This window comes from Aplysia californica, unplaced genomic scaffold (genome assembly GCF_000002075.1).
Source record: "Aplysia californica isolate F4 #8 unplaced genomic scaffold, AplCal3.0 scaffold00497, whole genome shotgun sequence".
Lineage (NCBI taxonomy): Eukaryota > Metazoa > Mollusca > Gastropoda > Aplysiida > Aplysiidae > Aplysia > Aplysia californica.
The window spans coordinates 573,892-581,421 of NW_004797767.1; the positions used below are offsets into that span (position 1 = coordinate 573,892).

Consider the following 7,530-nt stretch of genomic DNA (forward strand, 5'->3'; position numbering starts at 1 on the left):
AAGGGCTTTTTAGCTATTCGAGTTTCCAAACTTTGGAGGCCATTTCATAGCTAATTCCACCACTGAAACAAGACGACTTCCCCTCCTCCTTCAATCGCAAATATCTTGACATCTATTTAAGATATATGTGAATTCTTTCCATTGAGCACAAAAATAATGGATAAGCTTTCAGAAGATACCAATAACTCTACATGCCCAACAATTGACGAGCGCCTGATTCCACCGCGTCGTGACACATAGATATCTATGTTACCTGTGTAACCACATAATAATATATTCAGGGGCGCTCTCGTGGCCTAGACGTTAAGGTGTTGGCCTCTCATTCAAAAGGTCCCGGGTTCGAATCCGGGTAGCGACCTAAGAATTTTCTTCTCTAAATGTGTCTCCTTTCTCCTCATTTCCTGCTCTCTAGCAATGTTCTGTCGTCTGCTTTCGTCTCCCACCCCCTCACCTCCTTTGCCCCTTCCTCTGGGCTCCTGATTCTTTCTGCAGTCTTTCTACTGCTACTCCTTCGCTTCTTCTTACTGCTGTCTTTCAGCCACACCCCTGATCTTCTGGTAGGAAAGATCTACACCTAGCCTTCTCGGACAAGGGCGAAAAATCTCGGAGGGCCCGTGTGCAAGTTGCGCACGTTAAAGATCCTTTGGTGGTCTAAAATCGATAAGAGTAGGCTTCGGCCGCCACCCGGGCCAAATTCAAAATTTCCTACGAACTGAAAATATTAGGTGTGTCCCGCGCGCTCATATGACCTTATGCAGTTGCGAGCGCCGTAAAACACTTTACAAAAAAACAAAAAAACATAATTAAATATTCGTTGAAACATGAAAGACAGAGAACATATGTGACTGGAAGCTTAATTTGATTAAAACCTATTGGGTGGAGACGAGAGACAGTCAATTCTTTTAACTATTCCGAAATTCTACCTTTTGGTTTTCAAGAACAAATCGGTTTCTCAAGAGCCTTTGTTATGCTGGGATGAGCTTCTGTCTGTCTGTCTGTATGTCTGTCTGTGTGTCTGTCTGTATGTCTCTCTCTTTCTCTCCTGGGAAGGGGGCAGAGGAAGGAAAGAGGCATACAGCCAGACAGACACATAGACACACAAACAAACAAACAAAGTAGCAGAAACTGAACCAACAAAGACTGACAACTCAAAATGCAAGGTGGAATGAGAGAAAACAAAAGCAATACATGAGAAAGACAGAAGACTCCTACCCATATATTCCTTCTCTCAGTCGTGGCCACAGCGTATTCTCGTGCCCAGCCGGCCTCCGTTCACAATGGTCAGCGGGAGAAAAACGGCCATGCTCCGGGTGAATTCAATTTCCTGTCGTCTAAGGGGAGATCAGAGCGAGTGACCGCCCGGGCAAGTGAGCCGGGGCTAAATGACCCCCTAATTAACCCCTGGTTTGTCTCCCCCCCCCCCTCCTCCTGCTTCTTCATCTTCTGTCTGCCCCCCGGAAGTGACGAGCACGTCGCCATATTTCCGCCGCCATATTGTTTCATCTCTCGGCTGGGGCAAAAGTCGGACGAAATTGTTACCCCAGATACGGTGACTCTTTGACGTAAAGAAAGGTTGTTAACCTGTCCAGTTCTCGGACCGATGTACTTTTAGAGCAAATTGCCCCAGACAGGCTCGGGTCTAACAGAGGAGAGTTAAAGATCACGGAGTGCGTTGGGCTGTCAAGAGTCTAGTAGGGTGATTGGAGGGTGCCACTGACAGGTCCTACTTCATAACTTTCCCCTCTGTTGATCCTATGTGTCTGTTTTACGTTTTCCCTGTACTAAATGGTCATTATTGTGTCGTTGTACCTCTCTTTACTCAAACAAACACACAAACAAACAAACAAACAAACAAACATTGTTATGGTCGTTGATCTTCACTCTCTACAAAACTCTTCGCATCAAAGACTGCACTCCATGGGCACCCAAATAGAAAGTAAACCACCAGTCTCACTCTAGAGGCAAACGCTTTGAAGCACATCCTACGATATTGCTCTTTATATGCAGGTGAATTTGTCTCAAGTCAGTGCTCTTTTATTTTGTTTAAGGGCATTAGAATTCCAGCTAGCCTTTTACCTTTGAAAAACGAGCTCTTGAAGGTGAGGCACGCTTTGACAATGAACAATCTGCATCTAATTAATTGGTTGTTGCAAGTAATGAACAAAGTCTTTGCCGTTTGATGCTGGACAACTGGACTACAGAACGGAAGGCCTTGGTTCGAATCCCCAACGGGGCGTCCTGAACTTCAGATGTTTTCGGGAAGTGTTTAATGTTCTTCACTCTTTTGGTACGGTCCTATCGGAGATAGACGTTAAATTCGCAGGTGCTGCTTCTCAAACAGCCTTAAAGTGTTGAAAGGAGTGTAAAACGTGTACAGTGAAGGTGAATAACTGGCAGGACTTTTATAGTTTTATAGAAAGCAAATCTCTCAACGTTCAAGAGTACTGTCTGCGAAATGATCTAACTACGCAATATGTCTCCTGTAATTCTGGACGTCTTAAAAAATGGATGAGCGAAATGTAGAGATGATTGTGGCGTCTCTCGTAAAAGTGCTCACGACTTTCTTTGTTCTTTTTCTGGGGCCTTCCTTCTGGGGCCTAGCTCGTGGACAGGGAAATGTCAGAGAGGAAATGGAGGAAATGGAGGGCAAGATAAAAAAGTGTATATTCCTGGGGGAGATCGGAGAGAGGGAGAGAGAGAGAGAGAGAGAGAGAGAGAGAGAGAGAGAGAGAGACGGAGAGAGAGAGAGAGATGGAAGAGGGTGCATAAAAGAGAACTATGAGAAAGGAAGAAAGGGGGGGGTGGTGGAGCTTAAAGAAGAAGCAAGAGTAGAATGGAAGAAAAGTATACTGTGTGGAAGGCTTTCCACGATAAGCAAGGGGCAAGGGAATACTCGTATAAGTCTGCGCCTGAAACTTGTCTCTTCCTCCTCTTCTTTTCAACGTGCCTATGTGGGTCTAGACATGTGTTTTTGTCTGTCTATATCTTAACTGTGCAAATAGGGATATAAAACACCTACATTTATTAAAGAAATATTCAATAAACAAATGGATGGATGATGTGTGACTTTTGATTCCATACACTGTCTTTCAGACAACGATATTTCAAAGAAAACAGACCATGTGTCGTCTTTATTTAAGGACGTCCCGATCGAGTTTCGCTCCTCAAGACAGTCCCCGACTGGGCTCTCGGAATGTAGCCATAAACGTGTCCTTGAACCTTGTGTTGAACTTTAAGTAAATCAGAATGTTGAAGGACGCGCTGCAGTACTCGAAGATGTTCCGCGTGACGTTGGTTACGATGAAAAGGTTGTGGTACTGTTTGTATAAGTCGAAGCCTTGGACAAACCTCATGGAGAAAGATATGATGACGGCGGGTGTGTTGGTTATCACAAATACCGCGGCCACAAGAGCTGTGGACTTGACAACCTGAATCTCTCGTCTGCTCCAAGACTTGGCGTTACTTTTATCATTTCCCTTTGTCGTTTGTTCGTCGTTAGGCGTGGAGACAAGCGAGGAGCGAAACTTGCTGGCCTCACGTAGACTGGTGCTGAGTATAACGAGACAAATCATGACCACGGATTGGGTAACGGCTGGGAGGAGAAGACGGTTGAGAATGACAAAGACTCCCAGGACGGGTTGTCTCTGTGGCAGGAAAGACAGCACGTACCAGGTTGTGTTCCGCGCGGGGTTGACGGCTTCCACGAGAGTCTGGGTGTAAATCATCGGTATGTAGCAGGCGAGGACAAACGTGTACAGGACGCACAAGATGATCACACTTCTCCTGACGGTGAAATCGGTTTTGAACCTAAACGGTAGCGCGACACAGCAGCAGCGCTGTACACTGATGTACGTGGTGGTGAGAATGGACGTGTCCAGGAACAGCTGGAAGTAGGTCGTGCCGTGCAGGGCCAGTGACACCGGCTGGACGGACCAGGCCACGTCAAAGTCGCTGAGTACAACGGCGAGATAATTAAAGAGTGAAACCAACAAGAGACACAAGTCGGACAAAGACAGAGCGAAAAAGGAAACGTTGACAGTGTCAGTGAGTCCTATTTTCAGGAATGTTACGATGTTGGCTGAGTTTGTGAGGATACCGAAAACTTCTATAAGTACAGTGATGACTCTGACTAAAACTAACACAATTATCCTTTTGTGCTCGGCATTGATCAGTCCTTCTGCTAGTCTGTTGTCCTCGAAGTCCTGAGATCCGGCGCACTCCACAGCTGGGGTAGTGTTGGAGAGAAGACGGCAGCCAGACATGGCGGTCTTGTTGTTTTAGAAACCCCGATACAGGAGGCGAGTGTCTTTTAAACAGTGTTCAGAACCAGTTGTCTTTTAGTCTTCGAATCGCATCTATGCTTATCGATTCGGTTGTTGCTGTTGTTGTTGTTGTTGTTGTTGTTGTTGTTGTTGTTGTTGTTGCTGCTGATCCAGGAATCACACCTATAATTCCGTGAATCTGAATAGGTTTTATTATGATATAAATTATAATCCTCTTTGTTCATTTAAGAGTCATATAACGTAACGTTGACACCATTGAGTCCGCTATTTGTCTTCTAAGGCACGCAAGTACTGTTCCTGTCGTTCAAACCGCAAACGATTATTCACACACGGTAAAGGTACTGTGTAGCAGCCAAAAGTCAAATAATATATATATCCACCAAAATACCTATGCAATGTCAGTTTCCGAGCGAAAAGACTCACAGAATTGCAGTCCAACAGTTATGAGCTTGATCTCTGACACAACACGACGTAAATGTTGTCCTGCCTTTGAGAAAACTTTTCTCTCAAAGTGGGTAGTTGGTGGGTGCTCTGGTGTGGTTTGCTCCTTCTTTCCTATCAAACATCTATCGTCCTTATCTCTCTTCCTTTTTGTGTTTGTTACTCTCTTGTAACACCTCTAGTTTTCATCACTTTTATGACCTTATTGTGTTGCAAGTACAGTAAAACACTTACTAAAACTTTTTTTTAAACTGTTTCCCTCCACTCTGGCACAAAAGATATACCAGAAACGACCGACATGTATTCAAGCGTCCCCCCGTAGGGATGATTTATAGAGACGTCTCGGGATACTTTTGTCTAAATCAGTACTGGTCTAGATTGTTACAACCAGTGCCCACTTTTGCCACCTATTACAATACAATGCTAAAATGTTCGACCTGCCAACCTACTTGTCTTTCAGAGAGATACCGCCCAGTTTGGCACGCACTGATCTAGATCCTGACGGAATGGTAAGGAACGTTCTCCTAAATACTGTGGAAGCTATTCAGGAAAATAAAGGAACAGAAGAAATGATTCGCACTAACTATTGCCTAAGTCTCCAAGACGCATTGATTGGAAATTCCATGGGCTAATTGTATTTAATACGGACATCAGTACAAATAATGACTTGCTAATTAATTGGTGTTATCTTGCCACTTGACTCAAGCTCACGTCTCTTGGAAGGATTCTAAGAATAATTTCTTGAACTAAAGTAAGGCAGCACGTACTTTGTCTTGCTATAGAGCTTGAGGTCCCTGAAAGGCTAAAACAGCACTTGGACATGGATGGCTGATGCCTCTATAAATATAAATAAACAATTATTGATTGTTAACTTAAAGTCCTAGTTACGGCTCACAAAAAATATGTGATTAATGGTTAGAGTCCACTTTGGTGTGGTTTTCTCCATCTCTCCTACCGAACATATATCGCCTCCCTCTGTTCTTTCAACTGCACTCTCTTCCAACATCTCTATTGTTCAACACTTATATAGTATCCTAATTGTATTGCAAGTATTGCAACACTCTTTACTAAAACTATAACCCTAAAACTAAAAGCCTGCTTCAAACATATACGAAGTGACTTACATCTGAAATCAGCAGAGATTTTATACACTTACCCTACACTTACCCTTGTAGGTTTGTAGATTTTTAAAAACAAAAGTACTAGGATTTGCCTGTCCGTTTTTATGTCGCCAATTGATTTCTTTATTTATGGTTGCCTTTCCAGTGTATGTAATCTCTTTTCCTTCCAATTTCCAAAGTTCTCACTAACAATTAGAAAATAATTACCCCTTCTTGGTTTTCAAAGATCTACAATGGATGTGTGTAAAAACAATTTGTTCAGTTCTTATTAAAAGTAATTTGGAAGAGATGTCTGAGGTTGTATGCTGTTGTCTTATTTGCTCAAAATGGTAGGCTTCTTGGTGACATTCTTAATTATAAACGTAATTGCAGACATTTCTCCGTTTATGAGATCGATGAAATAATAATTATCTAAATAAATACCTTTCGTGTGTCATGATCAGGAAAATGGCTACTCTTTGTATGAGAAGAAAAGAGAGTTGCAAGTCGACTTTTCCATCGGATGCTGCGGTCTAGCGTTGACAAATAATTATAGTGCGGTCAAAAAGTCGTGGCGCAATTTATTGTCAAATATTTCCTAAACTATGGAACATGTCGAGCATACACTCTCCAGTTTTAGCACAATGACTGGTATCAGTTTGTCTTAACACATCAATATTTTTGTAAACACCATTTAGCTGTATTCTAGAAAATCCTTTATTAAACCTAACGGGCAATATCGCTTTTAAAAGCAAATCGGTCATTTTTTTTCTAATCGTGACTCTATCTTTTTGAACGCATGTTTGGAGATCCTTTATTGCAAAAAAGATGTGTTCATTATAAAATTAATTTCTTGTAACAGGTTTTGACATTAAAAAGCGTCATTGGTGAGCTGTGGCGTCGGCCATATGCGTATACAAAATGTGTGTGAGAAGCGGGAAGTGCTGTGAACAATCCCATTTTCCGCGTGAGGGAGATTTATAGTATTTTATATAAATTTATGAACAAAAGTTTTAAAATCTAGCCTCAGTTGTTGAGGGAAAAATGTGATGAAGTTAAGACAAATATTAATACAAACTGCTATGCGAAGTATGGAGAGCACTGATTCTCCTGTTAAAGATATATTTGAGGATAAGTTGCACCACGAATTTTTGACCGCATAGTGCGCTTGTCTCCGAAGTGGAAAGTCTGGGTTCGAGCCTCGGTTCGGAAAACGTTTTTTTTCGCCCCCTCCTGCCCACCCAGCAGTAATGGATACCTGACTTCGAGTTGGGGAAGTAAAGGCGGCGTGGAAAGGAACTGGCCACCCTACCACAATATGCCGAAGACCCAGGAAGTTGTCTCACTAACAAGACAATCTCCAATGTCCGGATCGGATGCGGGAACAACAGATTTCTTCACTTTAATTTTACTATACTGTAGCAGTTCCGTTCCATGCACTTAATTCTGCTAATGTCTGTAGAAGGACTCTAAAAAAGAAGCACGGAGTGTATATATAATCTGTACTTGTTGCAACCAGCGGCTGGTATTTTCAATTTTCACGTTTTATTTTGTAACTGTCGTTTTACATTGCATGGAAGGGAATATAATATGAAAATAAAAGTCACTTTGTACTTGTGTTCATTGGTTCAAAGAATGGCACGACTGAACTCTATGGTATTTTCTGACTTCACTGGGTATTGTTATGTTGGGGGGTTTTGTTGTTG

The 7,530-nt window shown here is 42.5% G+C and overlaps 1 protein-coding gene across 1 annotated transcript in view; it reads left to right on the forward strand.

Moving 5' to 3' along the window:
* The window catches only part of LOC101856914 (synaptotagmin-7), a gene marked incomplete at its 3' end in the record, with an annotated part of 31,977 nt that overhangs the window by 966 nt on the left and 23,481 nt on the right, over positions 1–7,530 (forward strand).